Source organism: Vespa crabro, chromosome 4 (assembly GCF_910589235.1).
Source record: "Vespa crabro chromosome 4, iyVesCrab1.2, whole genome shotgun sequence".
Classification (NCBI taxonomy): domain Eukaryota; kingdom Metazoa; phylum Arthropoda; class Insecta; order Hymenoptera; family Vespidae; genus Vespa; species Vespa crabro.
In genome coordinates, this window is record NC_060958.1 from 11,507,520 (window position 1) to 11,521,281 (window position 13,762).

Below are 13,762 nucleotides of genomic sequence, written 5' to 3' on the forward strand. Positions count from 1 at the left end.
TCCGCACCGTAGGTAGGGAGGTTTCGTACGTTGAATATGCATGACCGAGACGTGCAGGAGAGAAAGGGTGTAAGGGCTGGATACAAGGTTCACCGCAGGTGTTGTATCACCATTTGTTACACCGGTGAAATTGAAAAACGATTCGATAACATTTCGCTTTCCTACGAAACAAAACGAAGGATCTCGTATCGATAAATACGATCGGGCACGGTGCAGCGTTCTGCACAGCGCGTCGCGGTATGTTTCTGTGTGCGTTTGAATCAATTAAAAAAAATCTAACAACGAATAATGCCGCAAGACAAATAGAAATATAAGGAAATGAAATATGCCGGTCATAGGGCATGGGCACAATTTGAAACGTAGTTCTCGTTCGAGCCGGATCTACTAAAAAATTCGCTTTGCTTTGCTCTTTGCATCGAGTTTCCTCGCTTGTTTTTTCAAACTTTGCATGAATCCGATGAGGAGAAACGAATCTAAGCTTATCCTTCTCGAATTTGAAACGAGGAGAATCGAGAGTGGCACATTGCTCACTTTACCTATCCTTTCGCGATTCCTCTCGCGATTGCATATGCCGCAACGTCAGGCTTAAAAGCATCTTACGATCGTATTATTTATCGAATATTCCCGTCATAACCGTCGACCTTCTTATCGACCCGAATAAACGTTTCGATCGATTCATATCGCTATAATCTAAATCGCTATATTCTCGAAGTTTGCGCTTGAGTAACATCATTGTAAGAAGGTGCATCGTCAAATATAAACTTCGTATAACGTTCTCTCGATCGAACGTATTAAAACGGGGGAAGGTGAGAGAGAGAGAAAGGGACAGGTATATCTAAGTACACAGGTACATATATCATTAAGGTCGAAGGAGAACCCGATATATTCGAAATCGATTAGCATAGCGTACGTAGAGCATTGTAGATAGGATCTAGGAAGTACTTGTAAAGGTCGCACCCAGAGACCGTGAGCATGTCGGAACTCTCGGAATGCTGGTTAATCGGAACTTCATACGCTTGGAATCCATTTTGCTATTTCGCTATACGCGTACCAACTCTAAGCAAATGTGAAATGCGAAGACAAAGAGAAAAGCTTCCTTACTGTTTATTCAGTATTTCCCTATGTACCCACGCTTGACCCTTACCATTCGTTATCTTTCATCGACTCAGCAAGAATTTCTGAAAACAGAAATATTCATTTTCTTTTCCTTCTTCCTTTTTTTCCTCCTCGGAGAAGCTCCTATAATCTTTTTCTTTCGTATTACGGCTGTACTATATATATATATATATATATATAATATTAGAATAATCAAATCTGTTGTATTTGCAATGTCAGGATTTATCGCGAAAAAATAAAAGGCCAAAGGTCCCGAATCAAATAGAACCATAGTAAGAGGAAAGAGATAGAAAAGGCGACAATCCGAAGATGCAGTAGCATTCCGTCGCAGACGTCGAGACGTGTCGCCACTCTCCTCCCCCTACTTTCCATCTGTCTCCCTCCCTCCCTCTCTCTCTCTCTCTCTCTTCGTATTACATATGTATGCCGCACATTCCAAAGGAAAGCTCTATACTGCCAGGATTATGCATGATCGCGACGAGATACTACGATAAAGAAAGAAGGAAAGAAAGAAAAAAGGAAAAAAAAAAGTGAATAAAAGTCATAACGGATAGTAAACTTGTTCACTCATGAGGAAGTTTATTATACGAACTCAAAGACGTTTATATTACGTATGTAGATATGAATACGTATGTATGGATGCATTCATGTATGTTGGATGTAACGCGTATAGAAATTCTTAGGAATGAGAAAAGCGACTAGGGGATGTGACTAGTAAGTTCGAATCGTAGTTTATGGTTAACGAATGACGGTGGGAAATATCCCGTGGGATAGCGTTACTCGAAGTATTATGAAACTACGTTTAACACGTACGACGAAAATATATGTATATATATATATATATATATATACATACACACACACAGATGCACATAATATCATTTTTAATAAGAGAATATTGTTTCTCGCAAATGAAATAATTTTCTCTTGAAATACATTTAGAATGGTGATCAAGTTAAATCGCTAGTTTAAGTTGATCGGTATATATGTATATACGTATACATTTGATAACGTAACGCTGAAATAGATAGTAACTCTTGGAAAGTTCTCTTTTCCAAAGAGATAAGTCAAGCTCTTTCTCCTATCTTTCACGATCTATCAGCAAACGCTTTGTAAGTAATCATAAGTAGATTTAACGCGGATACGCGTTATAGATTTGCAAAATTACTTTTCATAAAGTTCCAGGAAACTTTTACTTCGCGAATATATACTTCTCTCGGTTTATCTTTCTTTCTTTTATCATTTACTTTTATCATAAAGAAAAATGTAATTTCTACGTAAATGCGATTAAAGGATGGTTACTATTTTTGTTTCGAAATCGATACGAGAGAGAGAGAGAGAGAGAGAGAGAGAGAGAGAGAGAGAAAAGATGAACGTCCGTTACATTTCGCGGGGTTAGTGTTCTAGACAATATGGAATATCAATCTTTCTCGGTGATCTTATTTTCATAGCGATGTCAACTCACCGATGAAAATCATAAAAAGAAAAAGATAGAGAGAAATAGAGAGATTTCGATGGATCGAATCGACACTTTTGTCTCCGATTCGTTCGTTCGTTCTTTTTCTTTCTCTCTCTCTCTCTCTCTCTCTCTCTCTCTCTCTCTATTTCTCTCACTCTGTGTTTCAGCGAAGCGTGTGTGTTATTGTAAAAAGAAGAAAAAAGAAAGCGAAAGGAGAGCACGATGCCTCTGGCATATCCAGAAGGTACATCGTGCGCTAAAGCACATAGTATCCTACCTACGTGACTTCACTACGCATAAATACGCGATGCCTCTGTGATGCCCTCGAGCTGTGCAACCTCCGACTTGTTAGAAGAACCCTTGCCCGCCATTTTTATTTCCAGAATTGAGATATCCGAACCATCGATCCTTATTTATACTCCCGGCACGTTAAAGTGAGTTTTTTTGTCCGATACGTTTTAAATGCATTTCTCACACACGCATACACACACTCACACCCACACACATATATACTATCATAAATCGATCCTAACCTAATAGGTTAAATTAAATTTCGCGAAGCACAAAGATACTATCCATCTAGTCTTCTCTTTCATTTTCTACTTAAACTCTGTAACTTGCTAAAGTACCTCAACGCTAAATATAGAAATATATAACGAATATGCAAAGCGATAAAGGTAGAATAGGAGAACGTATAGAGCGGTTTGTTCATCGTGCAACAGGTTACGACTTTACCTACGTCGTCGTGTAATACATATACGCAGGAAAACATAACTGTCCTACCACTTCACATATGACGATCCTAGTAGTCGGCACTTGTAATCGTCAAATTTACATATATTATATCGCGAACGATGTCATTTCAATTAAGATCGAGAACGATTAGGCAAACTTTCGAGATACTGAATACACAGATAACGAATTGCACATTTACATCATCGCGCAGCTTTATAATTACGTAACTTCTACCATCACCCTTTTTTTGTCGTGTTCTTGCAAATCGATAGTATACTTATGTATATACTTTTTACTTGTGTACATACGACGAAATTTCAAACAAACGACATACAAAAATGTAAGACCACGCTCGTTTAGAAACTTTCGAATATTAGTTATAGAATAAATAATTTGATTAAAAGAATTTACCTCGCAATGATTTCTTGAGATCTTTTGTCGTCCGAAGATGATGCGGAAAAATCGTTAAGACAAAACAAAAAAATGTAGACAGAGTGGTGCCCTAACAATACCATTTCACTCTCCTTTTTTCTTCTTTCATCGACCGCGAACTGAACAATAGATAACCTAATACCCAAAGAGGGAAATCTGTACTGAACAATATGTACATCGATTAATAATATTGAAGAATGATAAATAGAATGGTAGAAAATTATTATAGCTTAAATATTTCTAACGAGAACGTTCTATTTCTACGATCCAATCATCGTTAAGCAAGACAATTGAGGATTACGTTTGATTGGTTCTCCTTTATTGGCGATGTAATGCTTCGACCAATTGCGTGACAAACGTATATTTCTCCCAACGAATTAGAGAAGTTATAGGATAGCACGAGTTTCTTTCTCTCTCTCTCTCTCGGAAATAGCAAGTTGCCTTTAACGCGCGCTTTCTCATTACGCCGGTAAGTCGTCGTTTACGGTAGCGATTAAAAAGTCTTTCTGTTTTATTTGCCAAAGTGTTAATCCTAATATCGCTTTAAGTTTCTAACAGTGTTCGAACTTATGGTTTGTGATTGTGATGCAATTTCGGAAGAAGAAAAGAAGAGATGACAATTGTATAATTCGACAAAGACAAAGGATCTTTCGACTGGACGATACTTCGTAATTAATGGTAACGATGATCGTACACGTTCGAACGATTCATATTTCTTTGTTATTATGTCTCAATTGGAAATAAGGGAATATGCAATCGTACGTTCGTTACTTGCCAAAATATTCGTCGTGTGTTCTCTTTGACCATCTTTTTTGCGTTCTTTTTTCTCTTCTTTCCTTTTCTTTTCTTTTTTCGATAGAGGCAATGATTCGCCGTCCGTTAGAGAAAGGTTTGATTCCGGTTGACGGCGTGCTAAAATCGGCTGTACGAGGTAGTTTCGGCAAGCCTCTTCTTTCTCCTCTCTCTCTCTCCCTCTCTTTATCCTCTCTGTGCTTTCGTTGGTTCGCATAGGTAACAACGGTCGATGGTCGTTCGATATATGCGGGAAAAGTATTTGGTAGAAACGAGTTAGGAAACGTTAGGCTCGCAATAAAGAATTTTGTATTGTCGAACTCTTTAAACTCTCTCGATGTATATCTCTTTTCTTCTTTTATCTATTTGTTTTATATATATTGCGTACAACTTTTGTAAAATTTAACATGTTAACGATTTAATACGTAGTAAAAAGCAAAGAGGAAAAAGAAATTATACTCAATGCGCTATTGGTCTAAAGCATTACACTGCCAACAAAGGAGGACCAATCAAACGATTCTTCTTTATTCGCGTTTAACGATCATTGGTTAATCAAAATAATAAAATGTTCTCGTCGCGAAATATTTAAACGACTCTTAATTACGTATCGTTAAAATGAAATATCTTAGTTTCGTACTTGTTTCTAAAGGGGGAAAAAAAAAGAAAAAAAAAGAAAAAAAAAATCCAAATATTATTACTTTTTCAATGAAAGTTTTAGAGTTCGAGGAAACCAGTAGGACACGGTTCTTATTTTAGAGGTTAAAAAAAAGTAAGGTAAGATAATGTACTAGCCGATCCATCGAAGACAAATAACTTTGAATTCCAAAACTGTTTTAAGTTGTTTCAGACGCGTTTTAAAAGTTCAAACAAAGTTTGGCGAGTTTCTCGAACATAGGAAACCTCGTTCTCTGTAAACATAAACGCGGAAACTTTAAAACCTTTCGAGTTTCGGAAGAAAGGGAAATGATTATTAATACTTTAACGAATTTCTAACGAGTTTCGTAGAAAAGGAATAATGGTTGATAGTACGTACATGAATGCACGTCTGATTACCACAATAAATAGAAGAATAATTCTCTTTTGGTTCGTGCAGTTATTATCTCAATTTTTTAGCTTTTCTTTTCTTTTTAATCTTTTTCTTTTCTTTTTTTTTTTTCTCGTCGCATCGCAAAGCATTTGTGAAAACGTGCAAACGAGGACATTGTAACAAGTTCGAAACTTTAACTAAAATGATAGTAGTTTTTTTTTTTTTTTTTTTTTTTATTACCGTTTTTTTATTACCTTCAATAATAAAGTTGAGAAAAGTCATGGTCAGTATTTGTCGAACTAAAATACGATCTGATAAGAGCGATAATCGAGAATATTGAATGAGAAAACGTTGAGATTCTTCACGAACGACTTTCTTCGCTAAAGTTTCTCCGTTCCTTTTTTCTTCTTTTTCCCCTCTCGTGTTCTCCTCCGATATCTTCGATTGCTTTTTTTCTCCCCACCCCCATCGTTCTCGACCGCGAGCGATCTTTTTTCCTTTTCTTTTTCTTTTTTCCTCTTCTTCCTTTTTCTCTTCTTCAAAATATTGAAACGATAGCACGTATTCTCCCGGTAATAAGTACCTCCTTTTAAAAAATTACTTTCTAATTAATTGATTTCTTGCAGGTAATCCAGGAGAGATTAAGAAAGTTAGTTCCGTCTATCTTGGAGGTTTCGTTAGGGACTATTCTGAAATTCAGCGAGTGATCAGTTTGTTGTCCAAGTAAAACTTTCGATGCATAATTATCGAAAACGATTAGCCAACGTTGGATATCCTCTAGTACCTTGTGTAAGTTGAAAGTAAAGTAACTTGCATCTAGATATGATATAATTTACATTTTATACTCTATATATATATATATATATATATCTTATGAACCATTAACGAACTTGTAATATCATCTTTGAAAGTTGATGTTGAGAGATTTGCTGACCGTTAACTATAATCTCGTTCGCAACGCAAGCTTTACACGTCATAGAGCTCTTTCAAGAATGAATCTAATTAAGCGTTTATTTCGTAAGTAGAAATACAGGGATTAGCGATACGGATAATTAAACGAGCTTTCAAAAGCAAGTTGATTTCCAATGTTGTATGCGTTACATCGATGGGCATATTATAGTTGAAGATAATTTTGTCGGTAAGTCGGTCATATTTCATTCGAGTCTTTAAATCTTTATTACATTTTATTGCTTCAATTTTATTCGTTCGCATGAATTTTTATAGAAGAATGTGTATACTTTCAGTTTTTCACGTCGAAAGGACGAAAAAGAAAAAAAGAAAAAAAAAAAAACAAAACGACATAGGAGTCAGTGAAAAGTTTGGATATTTCTTGTTTCTTCTTTTTGCTCTTTTTTTTTTTCTTTCCTTTTTCTTTTTCTCTCCTTTTTTTTTCTTTTTTTTTTTTGCGAACGAACGAATAGACGACGACGACACAGATGTAGTACTGGCCATTGCTGGAAAAGAAATTCTTTGTTTTTGTCGTCAAATTCGAAAAGCTCCTCTATGAGAACGATCGACGGTCCAAGCTTTTCGTTTCGATTCGCAGTTTAAATATCCGGTCTCTCTTGCCTAGTATTTCGAGTTTAGATAGTCGAACAAGGTATCAATTCCAGACAAGAGCACGTCGGCTTTGGAACTACCTCCTATTTCCACTGGAAAATTTCACCTCAAAGCTGTATCCGATTTACGTGGTAAAGCTCCACATCAAAGTGTGTTCGCGTTACATTTCGATTCTTTTTAGATTGTTTGCGATGGAATATGCCGATGTAAAAGTGATATATGCATATTTTCTCGCATGACGAACTACGTTCATTAGCTTTTTCGAACGATCTTCCGAAGTGTTTTCTTCTGTGAATTCTTTTATGCGTCGATCATTTTTCGATGGATAGCTGTGCATATATATATATATATATATATTTTTTTTTTTTTCTCTTTTGTTCGTACGAATGTTTTATTTAAGTCAAGTTTAATGGAAGTATTCAAGTGAACTTTTGAGATTAAATTTTGACAAACAACAGGGATATTGTAATCTGCTGATTGCGATATTATAAATGTAGACGAGTGTATAGCGTTGCTGCTTGCTGCTCTGTAAGAAACACGAAACAATGGAAAGTGCTCGGTATAATGTAACAAACCGCGATCGATCGATCCATCGAATGTAGTTATATCCTTCTTGTTTGTTTCCCTAATGCATATACTTTTAAGTCATTGTTGATAATCTTATAGGTGCAGTACACCGTACATGTTTCATGAAAGAGAGAGAAAAAAAGAGGAATTCTAGTAAAAAGTTTAAAGACCGGTAACGTAAGTACTGCTTTTTTTCTGTTCTTTCTTCTTCATTTTTTTTTTTGCGTTCTTGTGCAATTTTGGTCGTCTAAATTAGATAATAATCTTCCCATATTTTCTTCCAGCTTTTCCAACTCTCACCAACTTTATAATTATGAATGGTGAATTCCATGAATTCTCGCAGGTGTTTCGTAAAATATTCCTAAAAAAAACCTGGAGGAGGAATTGTGAAATATTCTGCAAGGATGGTCTTAATAATGTGATTCTCTTTTTCGAATTTTTAAAATTAACTGCGAGCATTACTCATACGTTCGGTCTAGATTATAACGAGATTCGAAAGTTAGCTGTTTGAAATTTGAAAGAAAAAAGATAGATCGAGTAAGTAAATCTTTTAGGATTCAATGAACGTTTCTTTTTACATTCTTTATTACGAATTTGAGTTCTACCTCAACAAAATCTTCTTGCAGGTTATATTCGACGACGACGACGACGTAGAGATTAATTTCCCCACAGCTTTCTCGCTTCGGTACGTTTTACGAAGGCGATTGGATATATTTTATTACTGGCAAAGTAGAAAAGGAAAGGGAAGGAGGGAGACACGTCATTTCACGGATATATCTCACTGGCCAGGAAACACATTTTTCCTCTGATGATGTAATTCTCGCATTTCCATATCTCTCGAAAGGCGAGTAGCGACCGATATGAAATTTCTCGCGGCGTAGTACGTCTCCCTCCCGCTCTCACTCACTTTCGCAAGCTCGTACGCGAGACACGTATGAAGGCTGAAAGTACATTCATCCAGCGTGTGATTTTTCCCTCTCTTTTCTACCGTTTTTCTCCCTCCTGCATCAGGACACGACTGTCGAGTACGTCGAGATGGTTCTTTTATTCCCGCACATGTTCGCCTTTGCCTCGTCGCGGCTGCAGAGAACGCGAGAGGAAGAAAGAGAGAGAGAGAGAGAGAGAGAGAGAGAGAGAGAGAGAGAGAGAGAGAGAGAGACAGAGGGAGAGAAAGAGCAGGCGACCAATCATCCGAGTTTACACGGACAACCCTTTTGTTCGTGCGTCATTGAAATTCCTTGCAATTACTCGGAATGTACGGAGCAGAATATGCGAAGGCACGTACGACTTCTTCGACGTTTGACTGTGCTCCGAATAGATTCGAAGAAGAGAATTCACGAGACTTTCGGAGGAACCACTATCCTCTTTGAGTTTGTTTCCAAATTTTCTCCAAATATTTCGTACATCGCCATCCAATGTCGCGCATCTCTTTCCGTTCATAGGAAACACGTCTATGAATTAATATCGGCCACCAACTTTCATCCTTTTTGATATATACATACTTTACCGAACAAGCGAGGCTACTGGTGGTGTTGCTGATGCTATAGCTACACTAGTACAATACAACTACTGTTATATAACAATGCTTGTTCGCGACTAACCGAATTATTCCGAACAAGCGCTTCCAAAATCCTTCCACTATTTTACGCCAACGTTTCTCTTCCTCTATCTCTTTCTCTCGCGCTCTCGACATTAAATTTATCTAGCCACGAGACGCGCCTGATTGTGAGTTACGTGAAGCTCTCACGCGCTATACGTTTTCCTTCCTTTAATTTCGATCTGGCTCGACGAATTTTATAGAAAATATTGTCGTCCTCTCTTTACCGACTTTACTACTCCTTTCATTTATTATTATTTTTTCTTTTACATCTATTTATTTATTTATTTATTCATTCTTCTTTTAACGACTATGGCATTACACATAAAGCGTAGAAGGTTCATCGTTGATTTGTTGTTATGTTATTAAAGTCGTTTGCATTCGATATAAAAACATTACTCTAATATCTATGTAATGTATACACATATTCCTACTCATTAAATGAACGAAACAGGATATTCGATGCATCGCTCGTATTTTATCGTATTGTATATTGAAACAATACAAATTTTCCTCCGTGAATCGAGGTTAATTGATACGCGTCGTGACGTTTTACTTTTGAAAATTTCACGTAAAATTTCAACGTTGAATATTTGCTCCCTAATGTATCGAATACGTATCCAATGATTGAATTTTCGAGCTATCGCTCGCATTTGCATAAACTAGTTCGCTATGACAAGTGTTCGTTGAAAAATTATTTATTACAAACAAATTCATATTTCCTATAATTGTGTTTGTTATTGATTAAAATTTAAGAGTTGCTAAAGAAAATTTATTATTTCTGCAATTCTTCTGACGCTTTATGTCACATCATACTATATATGTGTGTGTGTGTATATATATATATATATATACACACACACGTATATGTATATCGTAACATCCGTTTATTTTTCCAGCAATACTTCGATGTAATTTTCCTTGTACGTGCATGAATCATCGGGAAGGTGGCGCTGTACGCATGCGCGATGCCGATTTCAAATTCGTCTCATCATAGCGCAGGCACGAAGGACGACCATATTTGTTCCGGCAGTGTCACGTTTACGACGAGAATCGTATCGTCTGTTCGATTACAGGTAATTAATAGCTTATTATTTCAAAATATATCTTTTTCCATGGCATAATCGTAATGCTCAACATGAAATACTTATTTCTTATCGTTTATAGCTCGTTTCAATACCTCGATTAAGAGATATTTGTGAATATAAAATTGGCGTCCTACTTGGCGTTTTACTTTGTCGTACGCGTTGTTCACATATTTTTCTCTCAATACCGATATTTTCCATAGATCGTAATGATAGTTAATTATTTCATAACTATATTATTTAGTTAATTATTTGTAACTCGTTGATCACTACCGATCGAATTGCGTATAATACTTTGCGTTCATGTATCTCTACTATTGCGTGTGTGCGTGCGTGCATGCATTTGTGTGCGTAATACGATATCCAAGATGGCTATGAAGAAGACAAGATATAAATTTTCGTACGTTCATCTAATTACAGAAATAATTATTATCGAGATTTAGTGAAATGTCGACGTCATATATATTGATACAGAGATAGAGATATAATCTGTTCGATTCAAATCAATCAATTTTTATATCGTATTAATTCATATTTTGTAATTTTCATATTTCAACGAGATCCATTAGGACTTATGTTAACGTAAGAAGAAATGTGTGAATTCGGAAGAGAGGATGATACGTATAAGTGGATACGTTACTGTTTCATATGTGGGTAAGTTATATCAGTGTTTATTTCTAAGAAATATTTTTAACAAGATCGAAAAATACTTATAGTTACCATTACGAGAATAAACTACTACAAGCATTGTATTGTTCGGAATTTCTCGGAATTCATTCTTGAGCTTGAACGTAGACAAAACAGACTCTAGCATTGTATTCATCTTAATCATCGCTTAACTTTTTCCTCGTACGTTGGTTTTAACATTATGTAATGTTTGATATCTTTATACGTATATCGTTGAGCTATTTATGATGATGACTTTATACGGAATATTTTATTAAACGAACATAACCATTTTATTCTTAAAAGTTAAAGTATATTAAATTATAGACAGTTAAAAGCTTTTCAAAGCCACGAGTATAACAAAACTCGTTATCGTTTATTATTAATATTTTCTTTCTCCATATACGTGGTTATATATATATATATATGTACATATCATATCAATCGATATCGCCTGCGAGATATATTTAACGATTTAACGTATGTAAATTCTATCGATCTAATTGACTTCGGATTTAAGTTATTCTTTCGAAGCGCACTTTGTTCGAAAATCATTTCTAGGATTTCTTTTCTTTTTTTTTTGCAACCAGTTGATTGGACCGCGTATGTATTTTTAATTTCAACAGTAACGTAGGTGGTATAGATATCGCGCTTTTATTTCCAACGTCGTGATCGCAATCGAGAGCGATCTGCGAGTGAAAAGGGCCGAGTGAGAAAACAAGGAGCGAAGCTCGGCTTCATATACGGGCTCTTAAACATTTGAGTGCGTTCGCATGGCATATATTTTTCATGTACATATATACTCGATGTATATACTCGTTTTCTCATCGACTCCACTCCTTTTCTACGTTTTCACCAACATAAGAGACTCGCCACGAGTGCGTTTACTTTATTCTCCTTCTCCCCCCTCGCCAAACCTATTGCTCCTTTCACGCATCCTTCGCTTTATTCGGATCACTATAGACGCGATAATTTCATTTCGCTGCTTTCTTTTCTTATTTTTAATTTCTTTTGTATCGTTTAACAGATTGCACGGAGGAAAATTGAAGATACTTGAAACCGGAAAATGTCTTAACGGAGGTCCCTTTGGAAAAATTTGGAAGCACACGTGTGGCGAACGAGGAATATAGTCGTACGAGAATTGTGCCCTAAAAGCTCCAGGAAAATTATCGCGATCCAGCGGAGTAGGATCGTGGTGCGAACGTTTATTTTGCACTCGGTGAGTTTTCTCGTTTCACGATGTGCGCAGCACCACTTCGAAATTGAATTAATGAAATTACCCTTGCGGCCCTTCTGGAGTTACCCTTCGCGTTTTATTATTATTTTTTGTCCTCGCTAGGGAAATGGGGTGACCTTAAAAGACGACTTTTCTCTTTTCTCTCTCTTTTTTTTTCTTTTTTTTTTTTTTTTTCTTTTTACTTTACGTACGTAAACAGACTTATACGTAAGAAAGAAAGTTATTTAGAAGATTGCTTAATCTTTGTGGTACAATTACATTATATGATCTAATGAAAAAATGTCACGAATATCGTGCGGTGCGAGATGATAAGAGAAGAAGATATCTTTTTCTTCTTTCTTTTTCTCTTTCTCTCTTGATATTGAACGAGAAATCAATTTTAGCACGGTAGATCCTTTTCCAAAGAAGACCCAATCAGCGGCGATGCCGTTGCTTGGAAAAACGAAAAGAAAATCTTCAGACTCTGCCAAGTCGTTGGGCATTGAAAACGAGAGAGAGAGAGAGAGAGAAAGAGAGATAGAGAAAGAGAAAGAAAATAAAGAATCCTTCCCAGCCGTCCTCCGAGTAATCGCGTCTTTTTCTCAAGCGAAAGCGTAATATTCGTCCCTATCGTGTAGACGTAAAGGACGACAACTTTTTCATTTCGCGATGTTTGACCTCGGATTAATTTCCTTCAATACTTGCCGTTAAGGTGAATATGGTGATAAACTTAGGGATATTGATATTTCGACGAAAAAACATACTTACACCATTCTCACACACACACATATGTATATTTACGTAGATATATGTGCGTGTGTACAGGTAGTATGAAGATTTTTTACTTTGAAAGAAACAATTTTGTATGATCGCGGTGTTGTTAATTTGTTCGAAAAGAAAACGATTTCGTATATTTTTGAAATCGATAGTTCCTTCCTAGTATGGAATGTATGTGTCTACATAAACCGAACGTAGAATTTTTATCGTTTACTTGCAGCGGCATGTCGGTTCTCCCTCTGTATAGGCTCTACGCTTTTTTCTTTGTTTTCTTTTGGAGGAACAACGCTGCAGCAACTAGGCTCGCATGTTCCGCGATTCGAACGAGTGGTTGGGAAACGATAACGGCAAGTGAGAGAGAGAGAGAGAGAGAGGGAGGGGGGATATCGCGTACCAGATAAATCAGGAATAGAACGCTGCTAGTCGAAAAAGACATCTCTAATTTATAGACTAAATCGTACACGTATCGCGTATTCGTGCCATTATAGCGCCATTATTGGATCTCTGAGCGATAGTAATTACAACGGGACGCATCGTCGTTGCTTCTATCCTCGTCAATGGCACAGCGCCGCGTCGATAATTAAATTATCGAAAGCATCCACCATTTCTCCCGATACATCGTACGCGTTCCTTTTCATGCCAAGCTTTGACGTTTATTTATTAGTAAACGAGATAAACGAGCTTCCGTAGTAGTTATAATCCGTTGTGCCCGGTTACAAAGCCTAGGACAGAC

General features: G+C 36.5%; 2 protein-coding genes across 7 annotated transcripts in view; one reads left to right on the forward strand and one right to left on the reverse strand.

Annotated features, from left to right (window-relative positions):
* Positions 1–13,762, reverse strand: part of LOC124423782 (dipeptidase 1-like) — a 64,724-nt gene that overhangs the window by 39,773 nt on the left and 11,189 nt on the right. The gene's annotated exons all lie outside the window — the stretch shown is intronic.
* The window catches only part of LOC124423781 (low affinity immunoglobulin epsilon Fc receptor-like), a 72,246-nt gene continuing 68,672 nt past the window's right edge, over positions 10,189–13,762 (forward strand). The window contains exons 1-3 of one of the 5 annotated variants that reach the window (XM_046961963.1): positions 10,189–10,361; positions 10,931–11,024; positions 12,064–12,255. The gene's annotated coding sequence lies outside the window, so the exon portion shown is untranslated. The remainder of the gene's footprint in view (positions 10,362–10,930; positions 11,025–12,063; positions 12,256–13,762) is intronic. The other 4 variants (XM_046961962.1, XM_046961965.1, XM_046961964.1 and 1 more) reach the window with 4 other exon arrangements.